Here is a 22,600-nt window from a genome sequence, read left to right on the forward strand (position 1 = left end):
GCAAACAATCAGATATTCGAAGCTGTTTGATACGCTGGTGTTTGATTCTTTAAAGAATCAGGGGTTTATTGTTAACAATCTGTTATTGAGGGACGCTGGCGGAAAGAATGCATACAACCCGCCACACAAATTCCACTACCGCTTTCAAAGAAGTTCCTTTTCTGAGCTGCAGATGGCAGCACTCCGACAGCAGCGCCTCTTGTAGCGCTGTGGGGTATCACGACGAAGTAAAGCCGCGTGAGTGGCAGGAAAGCGTTACTTGGTGACGGTAGCTGGGCGGAGCAGCACGTGTCTTTTGGCACCCATCCAAACACCCTAACTGGAAGCTCGAGAAGAACTCTGATCAGAGGGGCGTGCTTCTGCAGCTGTACTGTGAGGTAGGCTGCAGCACAGCAAATACGCACGCACTTGTTTTGAGGGACATGTATTTCATCGCATTTTTTGCAGAAAGCATTCAGACATAATATTTTGCTAACGAGTTCATAAATTTGTTACACAATTCGAGAAATAACTTCCGGACACGTTAATAGTACAGTTTAAAATTAGTTGATATTATCTACTACCACAGAAAACTGTTAAGTACAAATAACTTAGAAACTAAGGGACAAAGTTAATGTTGTCAAAGGCAGGACGTGGAGAAAAATTGGATTCATTATGATGGAAGTATGGTTCTGAGAGGCACTTCCACTGGATCCATTGGCTCTGCGTTCTAATACTGGCATTTAACTCACTATAGCAGCAGTAAATTTTAGTAGGTAACTTCCACCGCTGGCAATTTATATGTTATCAACAATATACTGATACTGAAAAATTGTAACGATATAAAGAATAATTTCTGTCTTATGTACGTAATTATGTTTTCAGATACTGCAACAAACTGTTTATTTGTATGTAGTTGAATACTAATCATCTTATTTGTTTGATCTTACCACTGTGCACCTGTATTTCTCACACGTTTTTGTAATGCTTGGCATGTGTAGTTCGCAGAACCAGTCTTCTATCTGGAAAAAGAGGCGTCCAGGTATTTTTGGGTGACATGCGCTTCAGGCAAATCTTTAGGGGCGATGGGTATTGTGAACCTCACTTTGCGGTAAATGGTTCAAATGGCTCTAAGCACTATGGGACTTAATATCTGAGGTCATCAGTCCCCTAGACTTAGAACTACTTAAACCTAACTAACCTGAGGACATCACACACATCCATGCCCGAGGCAGGATACGAATCTGCGACCGTAGCAGCAGCGCGGTTCCGGACTGAAGCGCCTAGAACCGCTCATCCACAGGGGCCGGCTTTGTGGTAAATCTGCTGAGAACTATGGGGAGGCTAATACCAAATTTTAAATCAGATGGCGTTACAAAAATAATCATTTTTGTAATGAGGTGAAACCTGTACATTTCTTATTCTTATTCGCTGTAAAATGGTAGAGACACAGCAGCTGTTTACGTTATTTGCACATTGTTTTACAGGTACGAAATTTTTTGAAAAATCATGATTTGGCACATTAGCTGTAAGTCATTATATTAAAACTACGTTTCTGTAAACGACAGGCAATCCTCAGGTATGAAAAAAAAGAAAAAAATGATGTTAATGATAATGACTGGATACATTTCTTCTAATTATGGCCAGTTTGTAATACTCGACGATGATCTACTTGACCGAAAGTTGTAGTTTTAATAACATGACATTCAGCTGTGGCACAAAATCATGATTTTTCAAAAAACATTATACATTAAAATTTTTTATTTAGCAAGTTGTTTGGTCTGTTGCGCTGACTAAGAAAATGTAACCGCTTATGAACAGAAACATAATTCTGTAGGGTAATAGAGTGCTTAAAAATGGCTTTTACATTTGTAAGGAGAAAATAAAAATCTTTTCTCACCATTTCAAAATACAAGTAATTATTTTGTAAATGTAACAGTAAAAAGCATTAGATTATAAATAATATTTTGTTTAAAATTTACTTAAAAAGCAAATTTTGTATCCGTTTTCGCCACTTTTCTTTGTGGTCAGCTTAATTTAAAATTTCTCATTGCCAGGTAGGAGACGGGTGCCGAAATTGACGCCGCTTGAGCGTTTTGGGGTTGCGTGATTATCAGCACTGTCTTAGATACTGCAGTAAAGTGGGGAATCATATTCATTAATCTTTCAGTCACTTTTTGAGCATATATTACAGCAAACCAAAAGCAGACCCATAACAGACTAAGACTGTCAATTACTCTGAAAAATGTCTGTCCTTACCTTACGAGTTTCTAAAATCATTAACACCAGGCATAGTTCGTGGTGGTATTAGCAAGTGGGCGCAACATAAAAAGTATTTGAGAGGTTTGCTCAACTACACTTAGGAGAATTTTCAGTCTGGTATATTAAAACTGGCTACGTTTTCTACAGTTTCAGAAGTTCTCGGCTATCGGGTTCACCATTCAGTTAATCCTTACAGCTAATTTTCCCTGAAAAACCTAGGACGGATCTTCTTCCCGAAAACTGTATGTGTAGCAGGCCTATGGTTCTAGGCTTGTTATGAGCTGAATACAATACACTAAGAATATGATCATTGTAAGATGTGTCAATTCACACCAGTAACAGGAGATAAAGCTAATTCATTCAACGAGAATTCGCGTGTATCGGAGTTAAATACTGGCGCTGTCATCCTGATTTACGTTCTCGAGGTCTGTAAGTCCTTTTGGGACTGCGTCTTAACCGTTTTGCTCGTCTCACTAATTACTGTGAAATCAAAAGGAATACTAAATCCCCATTGCCATTAAAGGTTATATAAACATTTCTGTGGCACTTTGTACCAAGCAATAATTTGTCGTCTGTGATACGTTTTCATAGTTTGTGCGTAACGTAGCTAGCTGTCCACTACAAAGTATCCTGTTTTACCCGCCGTAACTTTTCTAAACATACGATGAGCCGATAGACTGCACGTGAAACGTGTTGTCTTCCAAAGAAATTGTCGTGAAAATATATCCAACGCTGCATTCTAAATTCTTAACCTGGAAATATATACATCCTATCTGGCATCGTCTTTCGAACTGTTTCTGAAACTGATTTATACCTGTTTGTTTCTACTGTGGTCTAGTCCAAAGACTAATTTATTGTAACTCAACATGCCACTCTATTCATCTATACATAACTCTTGCTAGCTACGACGGGCAGCCGTATGAAGACGACATCGATGGAAGAAAGTCGGTAAGCTATTCGCGGTTGCCTACGGAACCGAGATTGTACTCAGATGTGCACCTCTTCGTCCGAAGCAAATAGACGGCCTCTTTCTTCAGGACTCCTGACCACAACAGCAACAAACAGATATAAATTAATTTCCGATACAGATGGATTGGATATACGAGTATTTTCAGGTTAAGAATTTAAAATGCGGCGTGTGGTTTCAGGACAGTTTCTTTCGAAGACAATACGTTTTATGTGCAGGTTATTGACTCACTGTATGTTTAGGAAAGATACGATGGATAAAACAGGATACTATGCAGCGGACAGTGTAAACTATGGAAACATGTTACAGATGATAAGTTATTGCTTGGTACAGAGTGCCATAGAAATATTTGCGTAACCATGAATGAAAACAGGAATTTAGTATTCTTTTAGAGTTCATGGTAATAGAGACAGTGAGACGAGTAAAACGGTTAGGACGTTGCCATCGCGCTAAAGGACTTACAGACCTAGGGAACATAAATCTGGATGACAGCACTAGGATTTAACACCGATGCACACAAATTATCGTCGGATAAGCTAGCTTTGTCTCTTGCCGCTGACGCAAATTAAAGCGACGTAACTACCAATGGTCATATTTCCATGCGGTATGTATATTACGCAGCCCTGAAGAGAGACGTTGGTGCCTGCTGATTTACTTCGGAAGAAGAGGAGCAAGCCTGTGTACAATCATGGTTCAGTAAGCAGCTGCAAACATTTTTCCGTGAATGTATTGACTGTCTTATCACACGGTGGTATGAATGTAATAATAGTTATGACGATTACTTTTGAAATAATAAATAGTTTACTTCGTTTTTTCCATCTGTACCGTTTTCATTTGACTACACCTTATACATTCATTCGAATCTACTTACCGCAGGCAACGCCATAATATTCTGCTACAACTTTCATCCCCCACACCTGCTTCTATTACCAAATTGACGGTTCCTTGGCGCCTCATAATGTGCCCCCTCAACCGATCACTCCTTTTAGCCGTTCCACAAATTTCTTTTCTCTCCAGTTTGTTCTCCGCTCTACCTACCCATCTATTTTTTTAGTGTATTGGCTTTCGGAATGTGCCCATACATACAAGCACTGGAAATGTTATACGACAGTTTATTTAGACAACTTAGAGCATAGATTAGTTTAAGTCGTAGCCTGGTACGAAGTTAGGGGGCTTAACAGAGGACAGGACATAAAACAAATTCTGAATTCACAGTATACTGGAACAAGCAAATCCATCAAACCTTGAACCTTCTTTTGTAGCATCAAATTTGCAGAACTTCTGTTTACTTCTTGTCACAACTCCTTATCGCTCACGTTTCACTTCCGCTCAAGGCTACACTCCACGCAAACACCTTAGTTTTAACAAAGCACCCTGGCTAATGCCTGTGATGGCGAATGTCCTGTTCTTTGGTGTTAAATCTGAAAGAAGACACGTTTTATGTGCGTTTTAATACGGATAAAACAGGGCGCTTTGTGCAGCACAGCTAGCTATGTTACGTGTAAGCTGTGAAACGTGCCACAGATGACAAGTTATTGCTTGGTATAAAGTGCCATAGAATTCTATCAAAAATGGTTATAGCGTGTTATTCACTGTTCCGTTAATTAAATGATGATTTCATCACGATGCCGTATTATAGTTTGAGCGTAACACGTCACGAATGTGCACAATTATTATTGTCTCGCCCGGCGCAAAGTAACAAGCGATTAAAAAAAAAGAGCAGGTGACTCCCGTGTATAAGAAGGGTAAAATAATGGTCCCACATAATTACAGATCAGTATCCCAAACATCAGTTTGCCGGCCGATGTGGCCGAGCGGTACTAGGCGCTTCAGTCTGGAACCGCGCGACCCCTACGGTCGCAGGTTCGAATCCTGCCTCGGGCATGGATGTGTGTGATGTCCTTAGGTTAGTTACGTTTAAGTCGTTCTAAGTTCTAGGGGACTGTTGACCTCAGATGTTAAGTCCCGTAGTGCTCAGAGCTTGAACCATTTGCACATCAGTTTGCCGCAGAACTCTTAAACATTGTCTGAGCTCGGAAGTACTAAATTTCTCCTGAGATAGAAAAGCATCTTTCCACAAATCACCACGAATTTCGAAAGTATCGCTGTGCGAATCTCAGCTTGGCCTTTTTTCCGCACGGTATCCAGCGGAACATGGATGTAGGGCAAGGGGCATATTCCATATTCCTAGATTTTCGGAAAGCATTTGACGCGATGTCCCGCTGCAGACTGTTAATGAAGATCGGAGCGTATGGGTTAGGTTCCGAGATACCTGAGCGGCCTGGTACGGGTTCGCGTCCTCGTTGAGTGACAGTAGGAGGATACAAGGTGACTTAGATAAAATTTGTAGTTGTCGTGTTGAGTGGCAGCTTGCTATTAATATAGAAAAATGTATGTTAATGCAGATGAGTAGCAAAAACAATCCCGTTATCTTCGAATACAGCAGTAGTAGTACGATGCTTGATACCGTCACGTTAACTAAAAAATAGGCATAACGTTGGAAAGGGATATGAAATGGAACAAGTATGTAAGGATTGTAGGCAAATTGTCGATTGAAATTTTTTGGAAGAATTTTAGGAAAGTGTAACTCACCTATAAAGGAGACCGCATATATGAGTGCGTCATTGATAGTGACCGGGCCAAAGATCTCACGAAATAAGCATCAAACGAAACAACTACAAAGAACGAAACACATCTAGCTTGAAGGGGGAAACCAGATGCCGTAGGTCAATCGGATATCAACTGCGTTTTTAAAAATAGGAAACCCCATTTTTATTACATATTCGTGTAGTACGTAAAGAAATATGAATGTTTTAGTTGCATCACTTTTTTCGCTTTGTGATAGATGGCGCTGTAATAGTCACCTAACATTCCGTCAGTGCGGACGGTATGTGCTTCGTGATACATTCCCCGTGTTAAAATTGACCGTTTACCAATTGCGGAAAAGGTCGATATGGTGTTGATGTACGGCTATTGTGATCAAAATGCCCAACGGGCGTGTGCTATGTATGCTGCTCGGTATCTTGGACGACATCATCCAAGTGTCCGGACCGTTCGCCGGATAGTTACGTTATTCAAGGAAACAAGAAGTGTTCAGCCACACGTGAAACGTCAACCACGACCTGCAACAAATGATGATGCCCAAGCAGGTGTTTCAGCTGCTGTCGCGGCTAATCCGCACGTCAGTAGCAAACAAATTGCGCGAGAATCGGGAATCTCATAAACGTCGGTGTTGAGAATGCAACATCAACATCGATTGCACCCGTACCATATTTCTATACACCAGGAATTGCATGGCGACGACTTTGAACGTCGTATACAGTTCTGCCACTGGGCACAAGAGAAATTACGGGACGATGACAGATTTTTTGCACACATTCTATTTAGCGACGAAGCGTCATTCACCAACAGCGGTAACGTAAACCGGCATAATATGCGTTATTGGGCAACGGAAAATCCACAATGGCTGCGACAAGTGGAACATCAGCGACGTTGGCGGGTTAATGTATGGTGCAGCATAATAGGAGGAAGGATAATTGGCTCCCATTTTATCGATGGCAATCTAAATGGTGCAATGTATGCTGATTTCCTACGTAATGTTCTACTGATGTAATTACAAGATGTTTCACTGCATGACAGAATGGCGATGTACTTCCAACACGATGGATGTCCGGCACATAGCTCGCGTGCAGTTGAATCGGTATTGAATAGCATATTTCATGACAGGTGGATTGGTCGTCGAAGCACCATACCATGGCCCACACGTTCACCGGGTCTGACGTCCCCAGATTTCTTTCTCTGGGGAAAGTTGAAGGATATTTGCTATCGTGATCCACCGACAACGCCTGACAACATGCATCAACGCATTGTCAATGCAGATGCGAACATTACGGAAGGCGAACTACTCGCTGTTGAGAGGAATGTCGTTACACGTATTGCCAAATGCATTAAGGTTGACGGACATCATTTTGAGCATTTATTGCATTAATATGCTATTTACAGGTAATCACTCTGTAACAGCATGCGTTCTCTGAAATGATAAGTTGACAAAGGTACATGTCACACTGGAACAACCGAAATAAAATGTTCAGACGTACCTACGTTCTGTATTTTAATTTAAAAACCCTACCTGTTACCAACTGTTCGTCTAAAATTGTGAGCCATATGTTTGTGACTATTACAGCGCCATCTATCACAAACCAAAAAAAGTGTTCGAACTAAAACATTCATATTTCTTTACATACTACACGAATATGTAATTAAAAATGGGGGTCCCTATTTAAAAAAAAACTGCAATTGATACCCGTTTGACCTATGGCAGCGCTATCTAGCGGGCCGACCATAGCGCCATCTGGTTTCCCCCTTCAAGCTAGACAAGTTTCGTTCTTTGTAGTTTTTTCGTTTGACTCTCATTTCGTGGGATATTTGGCCCGGTCCCGATCAATGGACCACCCTGTAGAACAATAGTGCTACCCTTTCTTGACTACTGTTCGAGCCTGTGGGATCGCCACCGGGTCGGATTAAAGGAAGACACGGAAGCAGTTCAGAGGCGTGTTGCTAGATTTGTTACCAGTAGGTTCGATCAGTACGCAAGTGTTACAGAGATGCCTCGTGAACTCAGAGGAGAATTCCTGGAGGAAAGGCGACGTTCTCCTGCCGCCAATGCAGGTTTCGCGTTAGGACCGCGAAGATAAGGTGAACAGCAAAGGAAATGGCTGGTATCATCCGCCACGCACAGTGCCCTGGCATGCGGATTGTGTATGTCACTCTAAAATCGCTGCTGGGGGGCTAGTGCTCTCATGTGGTTTACAACAGGCACGTGAAACACTGAACCACGATTTCTCGGAAACGCGTGAGAAGCGCATCGTACTTGAGCATCATTTGCTACACAGAATGCAATCCGTCGAAGAATGAGTGAAATAAACAGCACCTTCGGTGTATGCTTCCACTGTAAGACGGTGAACTCGCTTTCGGGATGACTGCGGTTCGAATACTCTTCGTGCCATCACGAGGTCGGCTTTACACAGTGTCCATAAATCACATCTGGGGAAATAACGGGACAATTTCCTTAGAAAGTTCGCAACTGGCTTGTTGTTTCTTCTTGGTCAATTCCAGCTTCCTTTGTAAAGATTTCCTCGTTGATAACCTTTAAAACAAAATGATACTTACGTATTAATATAGGAAACGAATTTCCGGTATGAGTCGGCGATCATCATGAGGATTTTATGATCAAAACCGTATAGATAGCTAGAAAATTGTCATTATTTCGGCATCTGTCATCATCAGATATAAAGAAACTTTGTACTTACAGAACGAGATAAGGTATAGATTTTAATATTTACGCTGAATCTTGTTTCGCGACTTCAAAGTTTTTGACACCTGATCACCGAAAACGCCTAAGAGTCGTAATGTAAGGGGTGTCCAAAAAGTTCCAGTTTGAGTGCGTTCAAAAATGTTCAGATGTGTGTGAAATCTTATGGGACTTAACTGCTAAGGTCATCAGTCCCTAAGCTTACTGACTACTTAATCTAAATTATCCTAAGGACAAACACACACACACCCAAGCCCGAGGGAGGACTCGAACCTCCGCCGGGATCAACCGCACAGTCCATGACTGCAATGGCTAAGACCGCTCGGCTACCCCGCGCGGCGAGCTGAGTGCGTTCCTATAGCGTATATGCAACCCAGCGCGACTCCGGTGTGGGCATGTGATTACCGACATGGAGGCAAGGGGTTAGTGTAGTCGTCGAACGAAAACTTTTGGATCGCCCCTTATAAATGAAAAAAATTTATTTACAGAGCTAGAAGGTTCTACCCGTAAATTCATACATACCTACTGATGCCCTAACATTGCCCGCTGTTATTCGAAAACCTAGTGAATCTGTATCAACAGCAGTACGAAACATATCAAAGGAAGTGAATGTTCACACTGTTTATAAATATCCTATACTCTGACTGCAAAAGTGCATGATATAGCGGTAAACTATGTGGCAAAACTTAGGAAGAAGCTGTCTGAGTTATGAATGCAGATTCTCTGATTTAGACATTATCTCTAAGCTTTTATGTCACTAAAAGCGAAAGAAGATTTGGCTTTATAAAGTCCAATCAACGTCGAAGTCACTAGTCACAGAGCACAACCTCGCACTGTACGGGGATCAATAATGAAATCTGCTTGGTCAAGATTTAGCGCCCAGTCCCGTCGGCGTCAGAATCATTACAGACGAAGCACAGGTAGTTCCCCTCCTCACCCTTCCCAAAACCCAGCTTGCGCACCGTCACTGACAATTCCATCATCGACGGGACATTAAACCGCAATATTCCTTCATTTCATATTAGGGAAGGAAATCGCCAGTGTATTTTTTAAAGGAACCCTCCCAGTATTCCATTAGAGAAATCGAGGCAAACCCAAATTAGATGGGGATCTGATTCGCCGCCCTCCAGAGTCGGGCAACGAATTCAAACGTGCCAAACTCCTCTTTAAGATTTTCCACGTGAATGACGTCCAACATGCCGATCATCCCGTAAGTGAAAGACATGTTGCCATGGCATATCCGAAGAAATAACACGTTTCGTTTACCATAAGGATATAACTATTATAAATATTTGTGCAACATATCCCACGCATTTTTTAAAAATATTCAGCAAAAGCAAAGAGTGTTGTCTACAGTGAAATACTCCTATCGAACAGGCCTTGGAAGGCCCAACGGCACCGGCCGACCGCCGTGTCATCCTCAGACAGTAGGCGACACTGGATATGGGAGGGGCATGTGTTCAGCACTCTGCTCGCGAGGCCGTTATCAGTTTTCGTGACCAGAGTCGCTACTTCTCAATCAAGTAGCGTCTCAATTCGCCTCACAAGGGCTGAGTGCACCTGCTAGCCAACAGCACTCAGCAGACCCGGACTGTCACCCATCCGAGTGCTAACCAAGCCCTACAATGCTTAACATCGGCGATATAACAGAAACCGGTGTTACCACTGAGACAAGGCCGTTGGCACATCAATAGCGAAATACTATCTGCAAAATGCTGTACAAAGGTACAGTCACATCTTGAAAATATTTTAAAGCTGTGCAAAGATGGACAAGTTGCTTTCAGCGTTTGGGAATGTATCACTGAGTACTTCACAAAACGAAAAAATTCATCTCCATCTGATACAATGTCAAGGGGTCACAAATGAAACTTGAGTATAACTACTCCACACGATCTGAGGCACCTTCCCACGATTCACGTGGCTTCCCCTGCCGGAGGTTCGAGTCCTCCCTCAGGCATTGGTGTGTGTGTTGTCCTTAGCAGAAATTAGTTTAAGTTCGATTAAGTAGTGTGTAAGCCTAGGGACCGATGACCTCAGTAGTTTGGTCCCATAGGGTCTAACCACAAATTTCCAGATTTTCTGAGTATAACAATTTGTACAGATATGAAATGGAACGATTACATAGGCTCGGTAGTAGGCAAAATAGATGACAGACTTCAGTTCATTTGATTGGCGACTCCATAGTGTCCTGTGCACTACGACCAGATAATGGGTATACTTGGAAGGAGAGACAGCATTGGTCGTATATTTTTGTTTATTATCGCAAAATCGAAGTGACCATCTTCAGTGCTGTAATATATAACTTAAATTAGGAAGCACTGGTGTCAATAAGCTTACGGCGATCACATAGACTCACATAGTCTATGTGATCGCCGTAAGCTTATTGACACCAGTGCTTACTAATTTAAGTTATATATTACAGCACTGAAGATGGTCACTTCGATTTTGCGATAATAAACAAAAATATACGACCAATGCTGTCTCTCCTTCCAAGTAGACTTCAGTTCGTTTGTCAGATGTGAAGAGCATCCTTATAATAAAAAATAAAAGAAACATATTTTCATATATATGCTCCTGCCACCTATAACCCCTTTGATCATCCACTACACTGCAATACTTCTTCATGTCCCTTGCATTTCCGGTCCTGCAGACACGAGTGCCCTCTGCTGTTAGCCTGAAGTGTACGTCGCTATCACAATAGTAATGCCCACACTACATTCGCCCTTGCATTCAGTACTGCCCGGTACTGTCTTGGTTTTCTTTTTCCATCAGTGTTAGTTGTACAACATTGATATGCTGCAGTATAGGCAGTTTTACAGTTGCGGAGTCGGCTGTATGCAACTCGTGTATTGGTTCACTTATTGCAGGGGAAGCCAAGAATTAGGCTCATGAGCCATGCCCTGGCACAAGTGGTGTAGCGCTCAGCCTCACTGCACACTACCGGCCGGGGTGGTCGAGGGTTTCTAGGCGCTTCAGTCTGGAACCGCGTGACCGCTACGGTCGCAGGTTCGAATCCTGCCTCGGGCATGGATGTGTGTGCTGTCCTTCGGTTAGTTAGGTTTAAGTAGTTCTAAGTTCTAGGGGACTGATGACCGCAGAAGTTAAGTCCCATAGTGCTCAGAGCCATTTAAACCATTTGAACTCACTGCACACTTCCCCCACCACCACACCATGCAGTCTGAGTGCGAGCTGCCAGAACAGGGGTAAACAGCAAATGCGCTGCATTTAAATAGCAGCGCAGTCACACGGCATGCAACTTGGTTTTATATTTCACATTCTCAACATCATGTTGACAAACAGTATTATTTGAATATTATTTCACAGATTTTCTCACTCAGGTTGCTGCATAATTGTGACTTATTTAGTTTCATAATCGAAACAGTTCTTTCCCAATACTATGTCGATCGAAATATTGTAGCACCATTGCAACCCTATTATGGAGACGTGCAATCTCTGCTGAGGAAACTGATGTCTTTGACAGTTTTAACGCAAAAGGATTTGTCATTGAAACGGGAATTACATTGCAGGTCAATCAGTTACGTCTGCATATGCACAAGGTCGCTTTCAAATGACGCGGCAAAAAGTCTCAAAAACAGCTCGAAAACGAATGCGAGCTTGGCAGTGCCCTCAGAATGTTTAGGAAACTATCCTCGTAATTCTTTCAAGGCCATAATGAATTCTTCTATCCTCGCGTTTTCTTTAATGACAGTGAGCTTAGGTAACTAGACTGTGTTTGTAAGACTGTTCCTTCTGCAACGCGATTTTCATTTTAAATGCGTCCACATCAAATAGGAAAGAAGTTATTTCTCACGTTGCAGTGTCTTACTGTGGGCAGTGTGCAATCAAGTCCACTTAAGGAGTGAGGTCTGCAATCCGTAATCCATTTAGGATGTTTTAAGTTTCGTTCCTGCAGTCTTTATGTTACATGCCAAATTTAGTAAAAAATGCCTTGTTTTATACCCTACTGGAACCGTAAATTTTACGAGGGTTTGGTAATTTAACGTTAATTAAACTACGCTATGCTGAGCTTTACACGCAGCGGCAGCAACCACATCACAGCAATTTGATGTTTGTCTCGTTACTTTTTTTTTTGTTTTGTACATTTTGGTGACTACATATTGCAGGCTTTTCCAATGTGGTAAATGTAGGTACTGTAACGGAAATAAAAGTAACTGGGCTAACAGAATGAATAAATCACACCTATATCGTTGTTCTGCAACGAACCACCGGAGCCCGCGTGTCCTTTGTACGAAAATACGCAGCAAAGATGCGAAATTTTGTCGCTAGTTTTCATCCCCCCCACCACCATCCCCACCCCCACCCCCACCCCCACCTTCACCACCCGTATTCTGTTTCAGCGCCGAACTTCATACAGTGCAGAAGTCACATTTTTGGAACAAAGAACTCATGTGCTGAGATCCGTATAAGAGTTGTTGTTCCCACGACTGGAGTTGTGCTTCCTGTCATCTTAAAAATGAACGGGAGGAGCACTCCTGTAGCATACAGGTGTCTCAACACACAAACTAGGCTAAATATCTACAATTTGTACACGAATATCCTGTTTTCTAATTCGGATTACAGTAGAATGATTAGCAGCTGAGAGCTACCTCTTACATAAAAAGGTTTGTAATGGATGCTTCTTGTCTTACTTACCTTAACGGCCTTTCCCTTACCCTTCCATAAATCTACGCCGTGGACTGTAATCTCTTTTTGTCCTTGTAAATTTATGTATCTTTCTGCACGGTGTCCGCGGGTAACAAACGCGATACGAAAACATGGAGCATGCGAATGAAACCCTAATTTGGACTGGAAGACCGTCAAAACTTTTCTCGTCATCTGGGAGAGACTGAGTAGGCGGAGATGAGCCACTGAGGAGGGAAACACGTTATGTTTATGAAGCCGGTGAGTAATTTAATCAAGAAGATTAGAGAGGTGAAATTGGATAATCCTGGGAGGAAACAGGATTCTTCTCTCATTCCCGTGAGGATTCACCTCGTTTTTCGCGGATAAAACCCAGTTACCACAGTAAAAAGTCGGTGGAATCATAACTAAAGCCTTAATTGGGCACAAGACACTATTTTAACATCCAGATAAATGTCGTCCTCCTCTACGCTATTAGAAAATTCTGAACATACTTCTGCCATTAATGAAACTATTCCTTTTAGAAACTTCACGACTGTAATGTAGTCAGAAAAGGCTACATAAATGACTACGCCCTACTACTGGAGCTATCCATCAAGGACTGCACTCGGTATGTGTCCGAATTTCGACTGTTTGACGCTGTTAGTACTTTACGCTTTCAAATAACTTGAATGCTTTCCTGACAAGCAACGTGTCTGTCGCCTACTGTGCCTTGTTTGAAAGTTTCTCAGATTACAGTGAGCTCAGTTACTCACCTCATACATGAAATGAACCAATGCAACGCCGGTATGCCTACCATAACGGTCGCACCTGTCCATAATTCCATTTGGCCATCATGCTCGTTTTCATTTGACTGTCCCTTATAGTTACTGTTGTCTCGTGCTGTGAATTAGTTCATTTATTGTTGCAAAGCGAATAATAAAATAAATTTCTGGTCTGTTGTGGAAACTACCTGAAATTCGGAGAAGGAATTTTCAAGACATGTGCAAGCACATGTGACACATAGTCCCAATTATACCATCGTAGACGTATATGGTACAATGTACAGGGTTTACGGGTAGTGGGTGGACTAAGAGAGGAAAACTTTGATACTTTCATTTCGCGTGCTACAACGTCCACAATATTGTGTCACATGTTAATGCTAGTAATTAAAAAGATGTAATTATTAATAGTTTATATAGACAGTATCATAACCTGAAGAAATAGTGATAATAGGAATTAGAATGATAATGGTAATTACAGTACGGAAATGTGGAGTGGAGCAACAATGGCCATGAACAAGACAGATACAACACTACAAGCATATAACCTGCGAAAGAACGGAGAAAACCGTTAAATGAAATGAGTAACTTTGAGGGACTAGATCTTTGATTTCTATCCGCCACTGGTTACTGATTCTTTGTAATTTACGTTTGGTGCAGTCTCATGCGGCATTTGAGAGAAAGTAGAAGCGACGTTTCTCACAATCCAGTATTCTCACGTATATGCACTCTCCTTATGTTTCTTTTCCTCCTCCTCCATTAAGTCACACTTCATCATTCATTTCATTTAACAATTTCCTTCGTTCTCTGCAGGTTCTATTTTTGTACTATTGTGTCTGTCTTGTTAATGGCCACTGTTGCTCCACTCCACAATTCCATAAGAGAGCGTACCCAGGGTCTGAGCTCTGAGCCTGATGTTTACATGGTGCATTCGAGTTCTAAGGCCTCCGATTTTCTTTCTCTGGACTGGAAAGAGATAGAAACATGCGCATTGTTTTAAAATGAGGCCGCGTTCATTGTCAATACGTCCCAGAGATGGCAGCACCGTACAGCAGATGGAATTTTACCGCCAGCGGCGAGAATGAGAACTGTATAAATATTTAAAATGGCGACGTTTTCCTTACTTGAACAGCGTGCAATCATTCGTTTTCTGAATTTGCGTGGTGTGAAACCAATTGAAATTCATCGACAGTTGAAGGAGACATGTGGTGATGGAGTTATGGATGTGTCGAAAGTGCGTTCGTGGGTGCGACAGTTTAATGAAGGCAGAACATCGTGTGACAACAAACCGAAACAACCTCGGGCTCGCACAAGCCGGTCTGACGACATGATCGAGAAAGTGGAGAGAATTGTTTTGGGGGATCGCCGAATGACTGTTGAACAGATCGCCTCCAGAGTTGGCATTTCTGTGGGTTCTGCGCACACAATCCTGCATGATGACCTGAAAATGCGAAAAGTGTCATCCAGGTGGGTGCCACGAATGCTGACGGACGACCTCATGGCTGCGCGTGTGGCATGTTGCCAAGCAATGTTGACGTGCAACGACAGCATGAATGGGACTTTCTTTTCGTCGGTTGTGACAATGGATGAGACGTGGATGCCATTTTTCAATCCAGCTCAATGGAAGCACACAGATTCACCGCCACCAAAAAAATTTCGGGTAACCGCCAGTGCTGAAAAATATGATGGTTTCCATGTTCTGGGACAGCGAGAGCGTAATACTTACCCATTGCGTTCCAAAGGGCACTACGGTAACAGGTGCATCCAACGAAAATATTTTGAAGAACAAATTCCTTCCTGCACTGCAACAAAAACGTCCAGGAAGGGCTGCGCGTGTGCTGTTTCACCAAGACAACGCACCCGCACATCGAGCTAACGTTACGCAACAGTTTCTTCGTGATAACAACTTTGAAGTGATTCCTCATGCTCCCTACTCACCTGACCTGGCTCCTAGTGACTTTTGGCTTTTTCCAACAATGAAAGACACTCTCCGTGGCCGCACACTCACCAGCCGTGCTGCTATTGCCTCAGCGATTTTCCAGTGGTCAAAACAGCCGCTGCCATGGAATCATGGCGTCAGCGTTGTGAAAAATGTGTACGTCTGCAGGGCGATTACGTCGACAAGTAACGCCAGTTTCATCGATTTTGGATGAGTAGTTAACTAGAATAAAAATCGGAGGCCTTAGAACTTGAATGCACCTCGTATTACCGCATGATGGGGTAACATGAAATTTTCTGAGGGATAAATATATAAACGTACAATTGTGTTTCGGTCACAAAACTAAGTTGTTTTTAAAAGATAATTACGATTATCACTGTTTCATAATATTGTGATACTGATTACGTAAGCTACTAATAATTATATCTTTTTTAAATGCTAGCATTAACATGTGACACAATATTGTGGAGGTTATAGCATGTGAAACGAATATACGAAAGTTTTCCTCCCATAGTCCACCCTCTACACACACACACACATACATACACACACACATTATACATTGTTCCATGCATCTATGACATTAAAATTAAGACTTCATGTCATACACACACACACACACACACACACACACACACACACACACACACACACATTGTACACTGTGACATGCATCCAGGACATTAAAATTGAGGCTTCATGTCACATATGCTTAAACATCTCATGAAAATGCCCGTCGTCGAGTTGTAGGTAGCTCCGCAATAGACCATAATTTATTTTATTATTCGCTGTGCAACAATAACTGAAGTAATGGACAGCACAACACGGTAGCAACAATAAGGGACAGTCAAACGAATATGAGACAAATGGAAAAAAAATTAAGTAAACTTTTTATTATTTCAAAAGTAATCGGTGTAACTGTTAATACATTTATATCACTGTGAGGCAAGTCGGTCATTGCCTTCATGGAAAAATATTTGCGACTGCATATGGACCCATGTTGTAATCAGGCATCTCTTCGTCTGAAGCAGGTCAATGGCCATGAGTGTCTTTCTTCAGGGCACAAAAATATGGAAGTCGAATGGGGAGACGTTGGGACTGTATAGAGGATGTGTAAGGTCTTCCCAGCGAAACTCCTGCAGTGTAGTCGGAACAACATTGATAACGTGTGGGTTGTTTTCATTTGACTTCCCTTACGTGTAAAGGCTACTACATTGTTGCAGGGCGTATTGTTATTATTAAATATTATTATTATTAGTGGCACGTCAGGCTAAATGCTTCCAATTTCTACCAGTTCAGAAGTAAGAAGTCCAGCAATCAGGTGATTCAGAAACATTTTAACTTTATTTTAAATGTGAGTTCAGGGTGTGAAGCAAGTATCTCGAGGGTCAGGATTGATAGAGAAGCATGTTTTGTAACAAGTGCCTATTCTCTATGTCAGTGGTTACCAGTATTTCCGAACCTATTATCACTCAGTGCATTGAGGTATTAGGTAGTCCCCTTCCCTCCCTCCCTCGTCCCCTTACCCATACCCCCACCATCATCAGCATTAGCGCCTAAGTCAACTAGAATGGCAAAGAATTTTCTTTGTACACTTTCATTTTTGAAATGACGGAAGATAAGTTCTATTTATTTGATATGGGTGTTTTACTAAACCACGAACTAATGAGTCAACGAGACAATTTGTACTGCTTATTTCTAACAACGTTTTGTATATAATGATGAAGCAATTCGCAGTGCATCACGAGTGCTACCTACATTTCCTTCTCAGAAAAGATAGCAAGCTATCCACAATGAGGTATGACACTTGTTACAAAACAAGCTTCTGCTTGGCGTCAGTTGCTTCGCCCACACATTGCATCCCCATTTCAAATAGATCAAGTTAAAATGTGTGCAACTATAGTTAGCAGTCTTCAAATCACTCTATTGTCGTCTTCTTACTTCTGAACTGGCAGACATTGGAAGAGTTCAGATTGGGAGTGATGTCTGACGACTGACACTAATGACGATAATAATAATAATAATAACACAGTGTTGGTCCTAAAGCAGTGTGGTTGCCAGCACATGGTTTACTGTCTTGTTGTGCTGTCAATCAGTTCAAAAATCAAACGGCTCCGAGCACTATGGGACTTAACATCTGAGGTCATCAGTCCCCTAGAACTTAGAACTACTTAAACCTAACTAACCTAAGGACATCACACACATCCATGCCCGAGGCTGGATTCTACCGTAGCGGTCGCGCAGTTCCAGACAGAAGCACCTAGAACCGCTCGGCCACAGCGGCCGGCATCAATCAGTTCGTTTATTGTAGCAAAGTGAATGATGAAGCAATTTGTGTTCTATAGCGGGAATCACTTACAGCAAGGAGAAGGAGAAGGCATTTTTATAAGTATTTAAGGGTATATGATGCACATGCCTCAATTTTACAGTCATAGAAGCAAGGTACAATGTGCAAAGTATGTGTGTAGTGAGTTGACTACGTGAGGAAAATGTTGTCTATACAGTCGCTTCACAAGCTGTATTCAAGATATTGTCACACATTTATGGTAATATTCGTATTCCAAAAAAATGTAATCATTGGTAACTTACGCTATCACTGTTATCACATTACGAGATAGTGTTAACAGAGAGAAAAACACTATTGAACGTTTCGTTTTCAGCCCGCAGAAAATTTCATTTTAGCCCTCAGGGGATAAAAACGCTCAGGTTGGGAACCATTGCTGACAGCAGCACTCGCAACGCATTGAGAATTTCTTTATCATACAGTATGAGAAAAAGCAGTTAGAAACAAACAGAACCAGCCGTCTCATTTACTCATTAGTTTGTGGTTTAATAAAACATCAAAAAAATTATTTATGTGTGGTCATTTTAAAACTAGAAGTCTTCATATAAAATTCTTTTTCATTTTAATGTTTAGTGAGGCACTAATGTAGATGATGGGGAGAAAGAAGGGGGGAGAGTGTTCTGGCTAATATCTGAATGTACTCAGTGGTAAGGGTCTCATAAAGGATGGTAAGAACTTATGTAGGAGTAGGAAGGATGCAGCTCTGATTGTTAATATCCATTACTTTTTCTGACTTTCTTCACACTGAAACCGAACTGATATGTCCGTTGTAACAAGAAAGGATGCGAGTTCACTTTTTTGAAGATCATTAACTCCAAAGAAGGGCGGAAGTGAGAGAGGGGGCGGGATGGCAGCTGCCCTCCCCACTGTCCTTTGCTAGTTACTCCCTTGTTTCCATTCCTCCTTTTAGTACACTGTCGTTACACTTAATATTAATGTTCATGAGACTAACTCTATTGGCGGAAGTCTCCTATATTCTGAGATAACGCCACTGGCGTTATTACGTAGGGACTTCAGAAAGTAAGTTAAACATGTCGCCCCACGCCAAGACCATTGCTGAATAGGACTGGTGCGTTGTCAGATTGGAGTACATGTTCCGGGCTTCCTGCAGACCTTGTTTTGCCGCGGTACGGATGACAGGCGCGTCTCAGTGTGCCAGCAAAATGGCGCGACAGCTGTAAACGTACCCCAAAGTAGAACTCCGCGAGACAGTACGATTCTTGCGAACAAAACGTATGAGTTTCACATAGATTCATCGTGAAATTCTGCCAAGGTATGGAGCATGCCAGCAATTTGACCACTACCACACCACTGGTATTGATCACATAGTCCATATCTTGCACAGTGCGATTTCCATGTTTTAAGTAACCCGAAAGAATACCTGGGAGAAAGAAGTTTTGTGGGCGTTCGTTTACACAGCGGTTCTCGAATGGCTCTGTGGTCAAGAAGCGTATTTCTCTGGAAGAAGAACTGAAGGATTAGCAGAACGTTGTTTACAAGGATTGGGTGATTATGTTGAAGATTAGTATGACATACCTGTGTGTCTTTGAAGTGCAGTGCAGCCTTAAATAAAAGTTACTCGACCTGCCGTAATAATGTACAAATTACTTTTTTAAAGTCCCCTCGTATTATTACTCTTCCTCTACTCCTAGTCAGCATCGTTGTTGACGATGATAGGCAGAGAGAGAGAGAGAGAAATGAAAGTTTTGTTGAGCTAAACTCAGTTTACATCGCGTTCTGAATATGAGTACGACACAGGACAGGAAATGGTGGAATAAATTGGAAAAACGGAAGTAAATATGGCTGGTTGCCACCATTTTATGGTTGAAACCGTCACGGAGTTTAGTACTCATCACGCGAAGAACTCACGTTTTCTAGAAACGTAAACATCTCCTACACACTGACAGTACGTTCATGGAATGGTAAACCCTAAATTCCTTCTTTTTTATTTTTTACGCCGTGACGCCGTGACGCTTGGTTCCCTAATAGTTCTCTGTTTGGCCAGTATTCGTAATTTATTAATATACCGAAATAAGAAATCAATATCTTCTTTGAAATGGGGAGATGCATTTCTCCTTATACATATTGGGGAACTCGCAAAGAGAGGAAATACCGGAATATAGTGCTTGTTGCTGTTTGAGATGTAATACAAGAAACGCCCAGAATTGTACTACATATGGCAGCCAAGACAATGGTGCCAGCGGTGTTACGCGATGTTTAGTTGGCATCGTATATCATACTCTGCTTTACTAGCAGGCATGACCCACACATGCGGAACATTTCCAAGTGATTTTCTCAAGACGGAACGAAAATTGTATTTGCACCAGTATAGATAGGGTGATTCCTTGATGATGTTAAAACTTTCAAGGATGATGGAGAGGGGTAAATGTATCAATTTGAGGGAAGGGACTCTAGTCTGGTAACGACCGAGTTGGAACTTTTAAGCGAAAATCCTTCTGAGACCTCTGTCAGTGGAATACACATACCTGTACCGTTGTTGCTTCGATTGTAGAGTGGCCAACTTTCAGAGTATAGACCAAAGCAAGCAAAAACATGCAGTAAATATGACCTAAAAATTCATATCATATGAGTTATGGCCACTTTTTCAGTAGAAGAGATGTATTTCACAGCAACGAAGATGAACAAGAGTAGTAGTCCACTCCCAGAACAGTTCTACGAAAAAACCTTCAAGACAGTGACCTTTGGAGTCATGTTACAGTTGAGCTTTCAAATACCACGTTCAGGATTGTTATATTTCACTGATTTCAGCAGCTGCACTTAATTGTCTCCAATGCTATTCCAGGAATCATGACATCCCGCCACATGACAAAGTCAAGGAGGTAAGAGGAGGGAATGGAAGCGGTGAGGAGGAGAGGAGAGGGAAGGGTCTTCTCGCCCCCCCCCCCCCCCCTCCCCTGCGTTCCTGCTATTTTCATGCCGAAAAATTTGTGACCTATGTTTGCATTACTGGCTTCCAAAAATTCGTTTAAGGACTGGCTCACCAGTGACATTGGTAACATTGATTTGGAGCTATAAATCATTCGTCATGAATACTGAACTAGTAGCTAACATATTTCTGTATAAATAATTAATAACCAACATTTACTTGTAAAATATAAATAACAAGATAGGAATTCGTACTTGTTGACCTTGAGTATTATCTTAAATGCTATCCTACAAACCCATAAAACGTGAAGTAACGCAAGTCCTGTTTCACACCCCAATTCCTCTTGTCACCAGCAGATGCTGCACTGAAAATATGAATGTAGTGCGATTTTTGGACTACCCCAATAGATGGTTCAGCTGTTAAAATCGTCCTTGCTTCGTTGCTGTACCATCAGTAAGTAGTTGTCACTGTTACTGACAGATGGCTCTACAGTAGGAAACATAACGGAGTCATAAACTAATCATTTTCCACAGTTAAGATGTTGCGATATTCGTCAATGTTTACAAAATATGTCGGCAGCACAAAAAGTGCAATGTCTGCATCGAGTATCCAGGACTTAGTTGAGGTTAATACCTGAAAAAACGCCTTAAGACTCAAATCAGTTAATGAGATGTCACGTTACAGTAAGAATACATCTGTAACGTAAAAGAAAGTGTGAGTCAGTTTCCACATATACGCATATTCGTCCCTGAATTCAAAAGTAATTTACTCCCAATGCAAGATTTTAACGCCTAATAATAGCTGTCATTTGAGAACGTAGGCCTAATAATTCGATGTCGTAAAACTAACCTGACCAGGCCTATAACTGCAGGAAAAATACGCTTTAGCTAAAAACTATTGATCTAAGCACGCAAATAGTCTGAACGAAACTAATTAGGCCTAGTCACAACACACCCTCAAATTAGTAATATCCTCATTTAGATTGTTCTGAAGCTCCATTTTAGGAGGGACAAAGATAAAGCATCATGTTATTCCCTAAAAACAATAGAAACGATGCTAATGAATGCCGGTTATTGCTAGTACTGCAAATGACACATGCGTGCTGAAGGCTATGTGCAATAATAACAGTTTGCAGTCAAACCTGCGGTGGTAAAACACAACAGAGTCGCAAATTAATTATTTTCCACATTTAACGAATTGAAAAATTCTGGAAGTCTACAGAATACGTAAGCAGGCAAAGTCAATTAATATGACGTCACATATGTCTTCAATGTAAAAGAAAGAGCAAGTTAATTTCCGTGTATACAAAAGTGCACCCAATGAACGCTCAAATTTCTAAAGTATTTACCCCAATGGTAGATTTCAGTGTCTAATATATGATGACGTTGTAGAAGCTAGGTACCATAAAACTGCCCTTAGTAGGCTCATAACTGCAGAAAAATAAGTGTTAGCTAAAAAATACTACGCTAAGCACGCAAATAGACTGAATGCAAATAATTAGGGCTATTC

The 22,600-nt window shown here is 41.6% G+C and overlaps 1 protein-coding gene across 1 annotated transcript in view; it reads left to right on the forward strand.

Moving 5' to 3' along the window:
* Positions 1-243: 243 nt before the first annotated feature.
* The window catches only part of LOC126236498 (uncharacterized), a 32,241-nt gene continuing 9,884 nt past the window's right edge, over positions 244-22,600 (forward strand). Inside the window, exon 1 of the mRNA XM_049945853.1 lies at positions 244-377. The gene's annotated coding sequence lies outside the window, so the exon portion shown is untranslated. The remainder of the gene's footprint in view (positions 378-22,600) is intronic.

Source organism: Schistocerca nitens, chromosome 2, assembly GCF_023898315.1.
Source record: "Schistocerca nitens isolate TAMUIC-IGC-003100 chromosome 2, iqSchNite1.1, whole genome shotgun sequence".
Classification (NCBI taxonomy): domain Eukaryota; kingdom Metazoa; phylum Arthropoda; class Insecta; order Orthoptera; family Acrididae; genus Schistocerca; species Schistocerca nitens.